The 15,944-nt window shown below is 39.0% G+C and overlaps 1 long non-coding RNA gene across 1 annotated transcript; it reads right to left on the bottom strand.

Moving 5' to 3' along the window:
• Nucleotides 1-722: 722 nt before the first annotated feature.
• Nucleotides 723-6,893, bottom strand: LOC145867294 (uncharacterized). The gene is made up of 3 exons (XR_014383292.1): nt 6,821-6,893; nt 4,940-5,038; nt 723-4,108 (listed from the first exon to the last, which is right to left on the bottom strand). It is a non-coding gene; the product is annotated as an uncharacterized LOC145867294 (long non-coding RNA).
• Between the last annotated feature and the right edge of the window lie 9,051 nt (nt 6,894-15,944).

The following is a 15,944-nucleotide window of genomic DNA, read 5'->3' as shown; positions in this document are numbered from 1 at the left end:
TTGATGACTCTGGGAAGACTGACCACTGAGAATCTCTGACTCTGATCTCTCCTGTTGGTTTCTGTGGACAAAACATGAGATTACATCTCCTCATCCAGGGAGTACACACACACACACACACACACACACACACACACACACACACACACACACACACACACACACACACACACACACACACACACACACACACACACACACACACACACACACACACACACACACACAGGGAGGGAATGTTGTGTTTGTTTAATATTGTTTAAGGACTATGAAAATGGAAAAAATAAATGTGAAAATGTGAGAGGAGAAATGACTAGAGACAGTGGTGTTTAACTCACTGACCATGACCCATGAGTTCTTCTTACCTTTGTTCAGTAGAAAAGTCTCCCTCTCTAAAGAATATAGGTAGATACATAGACTGGTCACTCTTCATGGACACACAGCTGGGAACAGGGGAGGCTGGTCTCTCCTGCTTGATTGGACTTCAACACAACAGAGACAAACATTACATCTCTCATCTACTCTGATCTCAGATGGGAAACATAAGAAGAGTTTCATTACAAAACGCTATATATCACTTTCAGAAACGTTCATAAGTTAACTTTTATTGTTTAAAGAAATTATGAAAAGAGATTGGTGTGTTTTTTTCACTAATCATGACATGTGTCGGGTTGCGTCAATTCGAATCTGGTGTCAGATCAAAGAGAAACTCTGGTCTCTAGTACTGTTTCACAGCTGTTTATTAAGCTAAGTAAATAGTGATAAATGCAATGTTCGTATATATACGGGCTCACTGTAACACCAACAACGTTGGCAGACAGAGAACTGAGTGACACATCCTTTGCTTTTCATTAAATACTCTGACAGAGATAGTTCCCGCTCACTGCTGGCCTGTCGGAGGATGAGCGTGGTTTAAACTTACTCATCCTATCGTTGGCGTGCAGGCTGGTCCCAGCCTCTAGACGCATCTTTGTTGCCAAACGTAGTTGTCTTCCAGTTTATCTTCGTGTGTGTATCTGAGAGTCAGACACCCAAGGACAGTGTCTGTTTTTATGCTACAGTTAGGACAGTTTCTGCTTTTGTGCTACAGCTTTCTTCCATTCTACCAGTCACTCACATACACCTGTCCTTGTGTGTGTGTGTCACGAGTCCAACTCAGCCTACACCCCAGTAACCCTCCAGTTAGTCACACATTATTATATGTAGCTCAATCCATGTTAGGACAATACAAACATGTTATGTTTAACATTAGTTTACTCATAAGCTATGCATCACATTTAGTTTAGGAAAATATTATCCCAACACATGGGGTTGTTCAATAACATGCATGTATTTGTTTAAAAATCATTTCAGAGAGACAAAAAAAACATGTTTTTTTCAAAATGCTATATATCTGCCTCACTCTCAGAGAAATCAGTAGTACTGCTAGGTTTTACACAGTAATAATATATATCTGCCTCACTCTCAGAGAAATCAGTAGTACTGCTAGGTTTAATACAGTAATAATATATATCTGCCTCACTCTCAGAGAAATCAGTAGTACTGCTAGGTTTAATACAGTAATAATATATATCTGTCTCTCAGAGAAATCAGTAGTACTGCTAGGTTTAACACAGTAATAATATATATCTGGTTTAACACAGTCAAATGTGATCTACCGTCTCGATTCGGTCTTATGTAGCAAAAGATTCCAATAGGTGGCAGCATAAGACCACAAATGACATTTCAGAAGATTAGTTTAGTTTTCTCCCTGGATGCACCACCACTCCCCCTCACAGGAAAACTCCTGTGAGCTTCTTTCTGTCCCTTTCCACACTGCTAACACAAGAGGAAGGACTGAAAAAGCATTTAACAGATTACTGTGAAGTAATATAACGATGATTCATGTTTATAATTACCTGGTTTTATGCTCATGTTTTGAAATGATACTTCATTAATATAACGATTATCAATAAGCCTGAACATTAATTCAGTCACCTCTGGTCGAGAAAAACGTATTTTCCCAGTACATTCATCAACCAGCATCGACCTGCTCTGCCTTCTCCACTCAGCCCCGCTAAAAAGCTGGTGTCTTCACTTTACTCTCACTCGCCTTCTCAAGGGGCATGTTGAGGTAAATTTACTAACCGGGAGGGTTGAATGATGTAATTTATTGGCGGGCTGGAAGACTGTTCTATTCCGAGGTCGTTTACTCGCAATATCAAATATTAACAGGATTTTTTACAATGTATGTATACTGAGGTTGAGGTTCTGACTAGTGATTATCTACCCGGGGTTCAATACCTCACTATTTACACCTCACTATTCAATACCTCACTATTTACACCTCACTATTCAATACCTCACTATTTACACCTCACTATTCAATACCTCACTATTTACACCTCACTATTTACACCTCACTATTCAATACCTCACTATTCAATACCTCACTATTTACACCTCACTATTCAATACCTCACTATTTACACCTCACTATTTACACCTCACTATTTACACCTCACTATTCAATACCTCACTATTTACACCTCACTATTCAATACCTCACTATTTACACCTCACTATTCAATACCTCACTATTTACACCTCACTATTCAATACCTCACTATTTACACCTCACTATTTACACCTCACTATTCAATACCTCACTATTTACACCTCACTATTTACACCTCACTATTCAATACCTCACTATTTACACCTCACTATTCAATACCTCACTATTTTTGTTTCTCTCCCTAAAGCAACACAGCCCTAATAGGAGATATATAGTTAACTAAAGTAATGAGTGACCATTTCAGAAAATCATGGGACATATAGTCTTTGGTTGCATGTTATTTTATGTCAATCATACTGCTGCTTGTAGCCTATAACTGTTTCGTGGTCTTATGCTGCCATCTATTGGAAATATTTAGCAATTAAAAGTTATTAATTCACATAAAGACGTAGGTGAGGCAGCTGAGAATAAAAAAAACGGAATGTGTCCAGCCTACTGAGGAGCCCCGAAAATAATATTCAAAAGATTAGTCCTTGGACACAGAGGGGTTAAACACTAAAGTTACCGTCCATCTAGTGAAGAGAGGAGAACCGGACAGAGGTTGCCAGCATCCGTCAACGAGAGAGAAGGATAACTACGATGCTACTAAGTAGTAACTAGCTAGCTTACCGAGCTGTACCGACTAGCTTGGCTAGCTAACAGGTCGTTCGTCTGTCCCTCGTCTCGATGACGAATCCGGTGAACCACAAAATGAAACGAGGATATAGAGTGAAAAGGATCTGGCTACACTCATACTGTCCCTGACCGTAAAGCAAAAAGCAAATTGAACAATAAACTTCGGCGTTTCAACACTTTATTCCCCAAGATCACCTCAGCCCACTCTGCGCATAACCAGACAATATGCTTGGCGCCACAATGTACGTGGACGCGGACAGTTCTGTACGTGGACGCGGGAAGGTCCAGAACGCGGACATGAGCAGTGCAACACAATCAACTAAACCCAGTCTTTACAGTGGGTTACATTAGTAATATTCATTTTCTATTATTATGTAAAACAAACATCATAAGTTTTTTATAACATTATTTTGAGATCTGGGCCCATATCCACAAAGCGTCTCAGAGAAGAAAATTGGTCGAATAAGTGCTGAGAATAAAGACATTTTACACTTATGGGTATAAATTAAAGCTATGCATGAAGTCTCTAGTCCCACCTAGTCGGCAGATATTTAGAACACCTCGTGAGCTGTCCTAAGTAGTTAAGAGTTAACAGCAGGTGTCTTGATAATACTATAGAACAATGCAGTGAGTCAGTGGTTCCTGAGCCACATGTAAATGCTTTGTAGTAGTTAAAATAATGTTTTGATATTTGATATGATCAATCCATAAATAATATATGTCCTGTCCTTTTGGCAATGATTTATGTATAATACTTATGTATAACAAGTGATACCATGTATGTCTCCAAAGCATTTTGTCTTCATTTTGGCAGATTAATTTATGCTAATTTCCCAAGATTAACTCAGGTTTTCGCCCAGTGGCTAAGGAGTTGGAGCTGTGGCAGGAGTTGGACCTGTGGCTGAAAGGTGGCTGGTTTGAATCCCGGGCCGGGCGCTGGAAAAAACAGGAGGAATTGATCTGACCACTGGAGGGCTGCTGGGTTCACATCCTCAAAACATTCACCTTTCATTGATCAGAACTCTAGAGGTTCTTCTTCACTGAACCCCAAAATATATATCACTTTTAGTGGTTCCATATATTAAGGAAGTGATAGAAGCCTTTTTGGTTCTATAAGGAACCTTCTTTTCTGAGTGTAAAATTAACACGTTTTTCTTTTGATTATTTAATTATCCACATCATGTTATTTCAAGTTCTCCCTTGGGAGCACAACATCACATTGTTAAAAAAATTATCCTAAATTTGGCATGGCTATAAATTGGGCAATTGAAGACATCTAGGGCGTAATCTGTGTTCGATGAAAATGAACATTGTATGCAACGTTGCAGGCAACATTATTGGCAAGGGACTTGATGCCTACTATGCCAAAGCTATTTAGAGTTGTTAAACGGGTGTGAAGAGTGTGTTGATATAACGGGAATATTGTCAAAATTCTTCTTGTAACAACGATCAGAATTGGTAAAGAAAATATGCATTCCATTATATTAGGCAATAATTAAGAGTAGGCAAAGTGGTCGTGTCATGTGAAAATTCTATCAAATGTGTTACATTGCAACGAGTACAGTCAGGGTGCCGTGGAGCCCCTGCAGTACCTCCACAGACCCCGGATTGAGAACCCCTGCAGTACCTCCACAGACCCCGGATTGAGAACCCCTGATTTAGCAGATGCTCTTATCCAGAGAGATTTACAGTAACTGCATTCATCTTAAGATAGCTATTTATTTTGGAAATAAAGTTAATAAATTCTTCATAAAATTGTCATCTTACCTCTTAGCTTTGGTGTCATGTCCCCCAGAGAGATGCATTTTAGAGGCAGGGCCCCCCTCCTCTCTCTCCCCAGAGAGACTCATTTTAGAGCACTGACCCCTAAACAGAGATCCAACATGTTGGTTGTGGTCAACACAGTGACAACTAAACAGAGATCCAGCATGCTGGTTGTGGTCAACACAGTGACAACTAAACAGAGATCCAACATGTTGGTTGTGGTCAACACAGTGACAACTAAACAGAGATCCAGCATGTTGGTTGTGGTTAACACAGTAACAACTAAACAGAGATCCAACATGTTGGTTGTGGTTAACACAGTGACAACTAAACAGAGATCCAACATGTTGGTTGTGGTTAACACAGTGACTAATTCTTGAATGTCAATTGTTCTCATTCATTCATTATCTCTTTGAGAAATATATTTTTAACAACTTTCTCTTTTACTTCTCTACATTCATGAAGAAAATGATGTACTTTTTACTCCATACATTTTCCCTGACACCCAAAAGTACTCGTTACATGTTGAATGCTTAGCAGGACAGAAAACGGTCCAATTTGAACACTTATCAAGAGAACATCCCTACTGCCTCTGATCTGGAGGACTCACTAAACAGAGAACATCCCTGGTCATCCCTACTGCCTCTGATCTGGAGGACTCACTAAACAGAGAACATCCCTGGTCATTACTGCCTCTGACCTGGAGGACTCACTAAACACAAATGCTTCATTTTTAAATGATGTCTGAGTGTTGGAGTGTGACCCTGGCTATCCGTAAATTAAAATAACAAGAAAATTGTGCCGTCTGGTTTGCTTAATAAAATGAATTTTAAATGATCACTACTTTACTTTTACTTTTGATGCTTAAGTATATTTTAGCAATTACATTTACTTTTGATACTTAATTATATTTTAAACCAAATACTTTTAGACTTCTACTGAAGAAGTATTTTACTGGGTGACTTTCACTTTTAATTGAGTCATTTTCTATTAAGGTATCTTTACTTTTACTCAAGTATGAGAATTGAGTACTTTTTCCACCACTGTTCTAATATTCTAGAGACATATGAGCCACAGTGTCAACAGACATTTTGTAACTGCGCAGGCTACAAAGTTACTTTCAATTTCATATAAGGAAATAAAGCAACGGTCACTGGGTGAATTCGTTTTGCATTGCCCGGCTCCCCGGGTGCGCAGAGTTTACGCATTTTAGACCATTCCATTGTTCCTTAAAATAAAACTCCACTCACCTGTAGCACCGGGCCATGCAAAACGAACTTCCCACTGTCGCAGGGCACTGAGACACAGAGTTCTAAACCCAGATGCATTTACAACAGTAACCAGAGGTAACAGTCAGTTGCATGCGACAGCAGCAAATCATGACATTGTACCGAATCTTGCTTCAGTTTTTTTATTATAGTCCTTCTTATGTTATTTTTGCTAAACATATAATTTACTCGTAACCAAGTTTAGCTGTGTTTTTTTCCTCCAAAATATGAATTACTGTAGGACTATAATAATTGTTAACAGGCCTACAAACCCAAAAGGTTTTAATAATTTGAGAATGTTAATTTGTATGCCTCAAATATTAAACTGTCTTAAATATTTAATGATTAGTTGAATCAGGTGTGTACGTGCTGGTAAGAACAAAAGGATTGAGAAACCCTGAGATAAACATAAAACCATATAATGTAAAAGCTCCTCCACCATCTTTACCAGACGTTTTACTGATAACATGTAGAACTACTGATTAGTTTCCACTTTGAAAACTGCTGTCTGTCAGCAACTCAGCTCAAGTAGCAGTTCTAACTAGTAATATCTCATTCCTAGTATTCATTCTCTTACTCTGTCGATTAGAATAGATTATTGTTCAGAAATACTTACTTTATTTTTCAATAATCTCCATGTAGTGTTTTCTGCTCTGTCGTCTCAAAATGGATCCTGAACAAAAGAACAACTTTACTTTCGGTTTCAATCAGGCGTCTCCCCACCCTGAAAATAAAGTGTTTTATTGGTATCTTCCACTAGATGGCAGTAAACACCAGCTGTAACTACACTTTACAACTATGTGTTCGGTTTCATACAGGCAGTGTCCCAGAGTTAGATTGCTGATCTAGGATCAGGTCCCCCCCTCTCCATGCAATCTGATTCATTATGATTTAGCATCAGTTCCCTCCTCTCCATGTAATCTGATTCATTATGATCTAGGATCAGGTCCCCCCCTCTCCATGTAATCTGATTCATTATGATCTAGGATAAGGTCCCTCCTCTCCATGTAATCTGATTCATTATGATCTAGGATCAGGTTCCCCCTCTCCATGTAATCTAATACATTATGATCTAAAATACTTAACTGATCCTAGATCAGCTGTCCTACTCTTTATGAATACTGTCACAGAATCAATTAGTATCATTCATTGAACTGCTTTGCCATGAACAGATCTGTGAGGTCTTAACTTAAAGGTTCTATATTGACCTTATGGTCATTTTAATGGGGTTGAACATCCATCCCATCAGATTGTGTAAAGGATTTTATGAGTTCAGAAAAACAGTGACTTGGAAGCATCTCTCTGACCTCACCCTGCTGAAACACACTCAAGTAAAGACCACATAGCTACAGTTATATGCTTTTCTGTTTTTATACACTTTTACAGCCAATGTATGGACAGGTATCCATATGAATCAGTACAATATACAAACTAGTAAGCCACCTCCCAATAAGGGGTCAGCAATATCAAGCATGCAGCACTAAACAGACAGACATCTCAGGCAACAAAATCTCACACTCAATACCTGCAAATATTTACAAAAAGTATTGTAGCAGATTTTATTTTGACTTCATGAGAAAAGACCCACATTTTTGGGTGAAATTAACAGAAGCCTTTGCAACAACAATCTAAAATAAGTTTTGCTAGCGTTATGAATATACAGTGTCTTTATTAATATATATGTTTTAATTGTAGTTGTATGCCTATATGTACAGTTTTTTTTAACACTTGTTAACAACCACACACTTTTAATGGGGGTGGCAGGTAGCCTAGTTGTTAGAGTATTGGGCTAGTAACTGAAATGTTGCTGCATCGAATCTCCAAGCTGACAAGGTAAAATTCGGTTGTTCTGCCCCTGAACAAGGCAGGTTACCCACTGTTCCCCGGTAGGCCATCACAGGGGCGGAAATGCCGGGGGGGACGGGGGGGACACAACCCCCCCATCCTGGGAAAAATATGATTTGTCCCCCCCAATATATCACTGAAACATAACTATGTAATTTAAATAATATTAATAATATGCAATGAAAGCAATTGTGCTGATTATAGACACTTAATAGCTTGTTCTTAAGTTTCAAAAGATTGCGACCCCCCCCACCCTTTGCCTCACAATGGTTTGATCCACTGCCAGTTCCTTAGCTTGCGAGGTAACGTAGAGGTCGTATCTACTGTCTGAAAGGCACTCAATACACGTAACTGACGTGAGGTTAATCCAGTCAATCGCGCACACACACTAGCTGAATATGCAGAGCTAGCGCGCAAATATTAACTATTAAGCTAGCTAGTACCTATTCCATGTATGTGGCGTCGTCAAAGATGGAATCTTTGCTATCGTCAATTTATTCCAAGATCAGCATGCATGTAAGTTAGTGCTTCAAAGTCCCTGTGATAAGGTTAGCGATAAACTGAACAGAACTTCACTCTCTTCTACCATTGTTTTAAATATATTTAATGGTCTCGTTGCAAAAGCTAAATTGTCGCAAGGGAACTTTTATTAATATATTTTATTTCACCTTTATTTAACCTGGGTAGCAAAGATTATAGCAAACACCACTGAATTGGTGCTCGCTAGCTTTGCAAATTCAGCTATTGTTAGAAGCCAGCCAATATGAAACAAACGATTAAAATTACAAAAGGTTGCAGCATATGTTGTGTAAATGGTGAACTCATACAGCTGTCAACTCTTGTCACTGCAATCCGTTTCACATTTGCTAGCTACCTTTTAGATCGAAGCCCATATAGAATGATAGAAGATAAGATGATAGAAGCCCATCTCCTACTGTAAATAACCTACATACTGTGTGTGTGTAGCCAACCAGGTAGAAAAATGGCAGAAAAATGGCAGAAAAAAGACGGACATCAGAGTATTTTTCAGTACACCAAAACGCAAAGTAAGAACCCTCGTAGCCTAATATCTCAAAGACTAGTTGATAAAATGTTCATAAGAAAGAAATGAAATTCTAATGGAAATGTTTCACAATGATGTCATTAGGCAGAGCAGGCAACAGATGGCACACAGACAGCAGAGTTGGGGACAGATATGCAGGGACAGACTGGCAGAGACAGGGAGTCTCAGGTAAGTTTGTTGAGTCTTTGTTTGGCAACATTATGAAAGGTTCTCAATTTTTTTAACTTGTAAAATAGGAACATAATTGGAAAATGCCATGGATACCCCCACTCTCAACTTAAACTGGTGACTGAACTAAGATTTGTTAAAGGCAATGGTATTGCTGTTGTGATTAGTTGTGTAGTTTTGGGTACCGGTAGTTAGGAGTACGGCAAACACCTTATTTCTTTGGTTCCTCAATATACATTTACCATATTAAACGTAGGCTATGTGTTACAGCACTACTTTTGGTGTCCCCCTCAGGAATTGCTCTTGAGAAAATGTAATGTAATTGTCCCCTCCAAAGTTGATATCAGATTTTCGCCCCTGGGCCATCATTGTAAATAAGAATTTGTTCTTAACTGACTTGCCTAGTTAAATAAAGGTTAAATAAAATAAAATAAAAATGTATTCTCATATAGTTCTATGCTCACTCTACCTAGCTGTGTATAATGTTATAACTCTTCTGTCTGTATTCTGCCTCTAAATGTTGTCTATCAAATATATTCACATTTTATTTATTTACATTTTATTTGCCACATGCACCGAATACCACAGTTGTAGACCTTACAGTGAAATGCTTACTTACAAGCTCTTAACCAACAAGTTTTAAGAAAAATAGGTGTTAAATAAAAAACACATAAGAAAAAAATAGACATAAAAAGTAACAAAAATTAAACAGCAGCAGTAAAATAACAATAGTTGAGGCTATATACACATACATACAAATATACATAAACCGCCACCCCTTGTCTTACCAGAGATCGGTGTACTATCGAAAAAGCGTAAAACCTGCCAGCTGTATGTTATTCACCATGTAAAATTATGTGTACAGATGTAGGATCTTATTTTGATCACTCCCTACTGCAGAAGAACGTTCCTGCAATGCAGGAAATGTAAAACTTGTAGTGTATTTGAGGATTAAAAAGGCTTCTGAAGTTTGTAATTTCCACTTAGAGATATCAGACTTAAGTATCAACTCCTACAAAAATGTCCATTAATTATAATCCCCATGATAATTCACATTTCTTGTTGCTGCAGGAATATTTTCCTGCTGTAGTAAACTGGCTCAAATTAAGATCCTACATATGTACGTGCAAATGTACTTGGTGAATAAAGGTGATTGTGATTCTACAAAGGTTGAGTCTCTAGATTCCCTTGCTGCTCTGGAGAAATAATGAAATGGTTGTCATGGTGATTTAAACAAGGACTGGTTACCTCCCAACTCTGATGTCATTTGTTACATTTCACCCTGTTGATAAAGGCAGCTACAAGGATGAACCCAGAAGACACCTCTAAATCAACACTCACTGATATTATCCTGAAATCCTTTCACTCATATTGTGGTGTCTCTTCGTTTAACAGATAGTCTATGATATTAATATTGTAGCAAACAGTGGTGCAGGGCAGTGAACCCAGGTCGCTGGTGAACAAGGAAAACACCCTATGCATCGCACAAATAGGGTTAACCCAGTATTTATTTATTTATTTTACTAGGCAAGTCAGTTAAGAACAAATTCTTATTTTCAATGATGGCTTAGGAACAGTGGGTTAACTGCCTTGTTCAGGGGTAAACAACCGATTTTTACCTTGTCAGCTCAGGGATTTGATCTTGCAGCCTTTCGGTTACCAATCCAACGCTCTAACTAACCACTAGAGCGTTGGAGCGCAGCTACCTGCCGCCCCAAGTAGGGTTAACCCAGTATCAGTATCAATAGGGTTAACCCAGTATCAGTATCAATAGGGTTAACCCAGTATCAGTATCAATAGGGTTAACCCAGTATCAGTATCAATAGGGTTAACCCAGTATCAGTATAAATAGTGTTAACCCAGTATCAATATCAATAGGGTTAACCCAGTATCAGTATCAATAGGGTTAACCCAGTATCAGTATCAATAGGGTTAACCCAGTATCAGTATCAATAGTGTTAACCCAGTATCAGTATCAATAGGGTTAACCCAGTATCAGTATCAATATGGTTAACCCAGTATCAGTATCAATAGGGTTAACCCAGTATCAGTATCAATAGGGTTAACCCAGTATCAGTATGAATAGGGTTAACCCAGTATCAGTATCAATAGGGTTAACCCAGTATCAGTATCAATAGTGTTAACCCAGTATCAGTATAAATAGTGTTAACCCAGTATCAGTATCAATAGGGTTAACCCAGTATCAGTATAAATAGGGTTAACCCAGTATCAGTATCAATAGTGTTAACCCAGTATCAGTATAAATAGGGTTAACCCAGTATTAGTATAAATAGGGTTAACCCAGTATCAGTATCAATAGTGTAATCCCAGTATCAGTATAAATAGGGTTAACCCAGTATCAGTATAAATAGGGTTAACCCAGTATCAGTATCAATAGTGTTAACCCAGTATCAATAGTGTTAACCCAGTATCAGTATCAATAGTGTTAACCCAGTATCAGTATCAATAGTGTTAACCCAGTATCAGTATAAATAGTGTTAACCCAGTATCAGTATTAATAGTGTTAACCCAGTATCAGTATCAATAGGGTTAACCCAGTATCAGTATCAATAGGGTTAACCCAGTATCAGTATCAATAGTGTTAACCCAGTATCAGTATCAATAGTGTTAACCCAGTATCAATAGTGTTAACCCAGTATCAATAGTGTTAACCCAGTATCAGTATCAATAGTGTTAACCCAGTATCAGTATTAATAGGGTTAACCCAGTATCAGTATCAATAGTGTTAACCCGGTATCAGTATCAATAGTGTTAACCCGGTATCAGTATCAATAGTGTTAACCCAGTATCAGTATCAATAGTGTTAACCCAGTATCAGTATCAATAGTGTTAACCCAGTATCAGTATCAATAGTGTTAACCCAGTATCAGTATCAATAGTGTTAACCCAGTATCAGTATCAATAGGGTTAACCCAGTATCAGTATACATAGTGTTAACCCAGTATCAGTATCAATAGGGTTAACCCAGTATCAGTATCAATAGGGTTAACCCAGTATCAGTATTAATAGTGTTAACCCAGTATCAGTATTAATTAGTCCCGTGCTTCGACTACTCAGACCCCTCACACATCCGGTCCATTCTGATGACCTCACAGACACCATACCACTTCTGACACCAATGTAGCAAACAGCTGGGCAGGGAAGTGAACCCAGGTCGCACCTGTAAAAGGTCAACAACCGACGCATCGCGCCATTGGCACCAATTGGGTCACTTGGTTGGAATTGTGAAGTGGCTCAATTACATTATCATATGAAATGTAGAGAATCACTACACTATAGAGGAACTATTATACAATTACATTATCATATGAAATGTAGAGGATCACTACACTATAGAGGAACTATGATACAATTACATTATCATATGAAATGTAGAGGATCACTGCACTATAGTGGAACTATGATACAATTACATTATCACATGAAATGTAGAGGATCACTGCACTATAGTGGAACTATGATACAATTACATTATCACATGAAATGTAGAGGCTCACTACACTATAGAGGAACTATGATACAATTACATTATCATATGAAATGTTAAATGTAGAAGTATAATATCTGAATATTGATATATTGAATTTGACTTGACCACGTCCAGTCTGCTCCATTTATATGATTAAACTGACACCAACCTGTCTCTGTAGTAGTAGACTGTTAGGAATGTTTTACTGTCATTCACTATACTAACATTACACCAACCTGTCTCAGTAGTAGTAGACTGTTAGGAGTGTTTTACTGTCATTCACTATACTAACATTACACCAACCTGTCTCAGTAGTAGTAGACTGTTAGGAGTGTTTTACTGTCATTCACTATACTAACATTACACCAACCTGTCTCAGTAGTAGTAGACTGTTAAGAGTGTTTTACTGTCATTCACTATACTAACATTACACCAACCTGTCTCAGTAGTAGTAGACTGTTGGGAGTGTTTTACTGTCATTCACTATACTAACATTACATTTAATTTATCTACACACTTTACAATAATCCCTGGCAGGATTCTCACCTTGTAACCTGACTTCATTGCGATTATTTTCTGTTCTGTTGTGTATATTCTGATGGGTGAGGCCTGAGCTGGAATGTGAAGTTAACTGAAGCTGGCTAGCTTTAGAAAACCAGTATATCAAGCCTGTATCATAGTATACCCCTCAGGCTACGTTCAGGTTTCAGCAAGAGGCAGGTATCAACATGCCGAGTCGTAGGCAACAACCTGGGTTGTATTCATTAGTTTACTCCACAGCCAACAGTTTTAAGATGTTAAATAAAACATAAACCGTTTACTCTAAACGCTGTACAATGTGACCTAAACGGTTTCTGTTGCCAAACGTTTTGCTACGGTGGGCACTAATGAATACACACAAACTGTTTTGAGGAAGTGTAAGTTGTTGTTAGTCTCTCCACAATATTTATTTGTCTCTCTTTCACACAAAATACCTTTCTGAGTGAAAAGCATTAACAGTTGATTAGAAAGAGAACATGTTTGTTTGTTACTTGTTGTGTTTTAAGCCTGTTTTGAGAAGACAAGTCTATAGACCTATGATACAGTACACTCTTAGAATAAAGGGATCCAAACGGGTCCTCCGGCCGTCCCCATAGGAGAACGCTTTTGGGTTCCAGGTAGAACCCTTCTGGCTTCCATGTAGAACCCTCGGTGGAAAGGGTTCTTCACGGAACCCAAAAGTGTTCTACCTAGTACCAAAAAAAGGGTTCTACAAAGGGTTCTCCTATGGGGACAGCCAAAGAACCCTTTTAGATTGTAGATAGTGTAGGAGCGATCACCCTGGGGCACACAGATGGGCACAGAACGAATTCACCCCACACATCTAATTTATATCCAAAACATTTTAAGGAGAGTAGGACTATTATAACACTGTCCACCAAAAATATAATTAACTATATGAATACACATAACAATACCATCAACTATATGAATACACATAACAATATCATCAACTATATTAATACACACAACAATATCACCAACTATATTAATACACACAACAATACCATCAACTATATGAATACACACAACAATATCATTAACTATATTAATACACATAACAATATCATCAACTATATGAATACACATAACAATATCATCAACTATATGAATACACACAACAATATCATTAACTATATTAATACACATAACAATATCATCAACTATATTAATACACATAACAATATCATCAACTATATTAATACACATAACAATATCATCAACTATATTAATACACACAACAATACCATCAACTATATTAATACACATGACAATCGTCGTCTTACCTTTTATCTCTCAATAGAAACAGAGTCTGAATGATCATTCGGTCGTCGAAAGTTACTTTCGTTTGCTCTGCTCATTTACATATCAGGTTCTGCCTGTTCTCTCTCCGAGTCCCTCTCTCTTTACAGCTCTTACAATGTGCCTTGGCAAACATTCTACAACTGTCTGGAAAGGTGTATGAAAGTGTGACCCAGACACAGACCTAGAGCTGTGGAGTCATGATGTAGGAGACCCAGACACAGACCTAGAGCTGTGGAGTCATGATGTAGGAGACCCAGACACAGACCTAGAGCTGTGGAGTCATGATGTAGGAGACCCAGACACAGACCTAGAGCTGTGGAGTCATGATGTAGGAGACCCAGACACAGACCTAGAGCTGTGGAGTCATGATGTAGGAGACCCAGACACAGACCTAGAGCTGTGGAGTCATGATGTAGGAGACCCAGACACAGACCTAGAGCTGTGGAGTCATGATGTAGGAGACCCAGACACAGACCTAGAGCTGTGGAGTCATGATGTAGGAGACCCAGACACAGACCTAGAGCTGTGGAGTCATGATGTAGGAGACCCAGACACAGGCCTAGAGCTGTGGAGTCATGATGTAGGAGACCCAGACACAGACCTAGAGCTGTCATGATGTAGGACAACCAGATTCAGACCTAGAGCTGTGGAGTCATGATGTAGGAGACCCAGACACAGACCTAGAGCTGTGGAGTCATGATTTAGGAAACCCAGACACAGACCTAGAGCTGTGGAGTCATGATGTAGGAGACCTGGACACAGTCCTAGAGCTGTGGAGTCATGATGTAGGAGACCCAGACACAGACCTAGAGCTGTGGAGTCATGATGTAGGAGACCCAGACACAGACCTAGAGCTGTGGAGTCATGATGTAGGAGACCCAGACACAGGCCTAGAGCTGTGGAGTCATGATGTAGGAGACCCAGACACAGACCTAGAGCTGTGGAGTCATGATGTAGGAGACCCAGACACAGACCTAGAGCTGTGGAGTCATGATGTAGGAGACCCAGACACAGACCTAGAGCTGTGGAGTCATGATGTAGGAGACCCAGACACAGACCTAGAGCTGTGGAGTCATGATGTAGGAGACCCAGACACAGACCTAGAGCTGTGGAGTCATGATGTAGGAGACCCAGACACAGACCTAGAGCTGTGGAGTCATGATGTAGGAGACCCAGACACAGACCTAGAGCTGTGGAGTCATGATGTAGGAGACCCAGACACAGGCCTAGAGCTGTGGAGTCATGATGTAGGAGACCCAGACACAGACCTAGAGCTGTCATGATGTAGGACAACCAGATTCAGACCTAGAGCTGTGGAGTCATGATGTA

The sequence above is a fragment of the Salmo salar genome, unplaced genomic scaffold, assembly GCF_965601325.2.
Source record: "Salmo salar unplaced genomic scaffold, fSalSal1 ptg000257l, whole genome shotgun sequence".
Taxonomy (NCBI): Eukaryota; Metazoa; Chordata; class Actinopteri; order Salmoniformes; family Salmonidae; genus Salmo; species Salmo salar.
The sequence above is the reverse complement of the archived record's forward strand: the minus strand, read 5'-3'. Positions and strand labels throughout refer to the sequence as shown.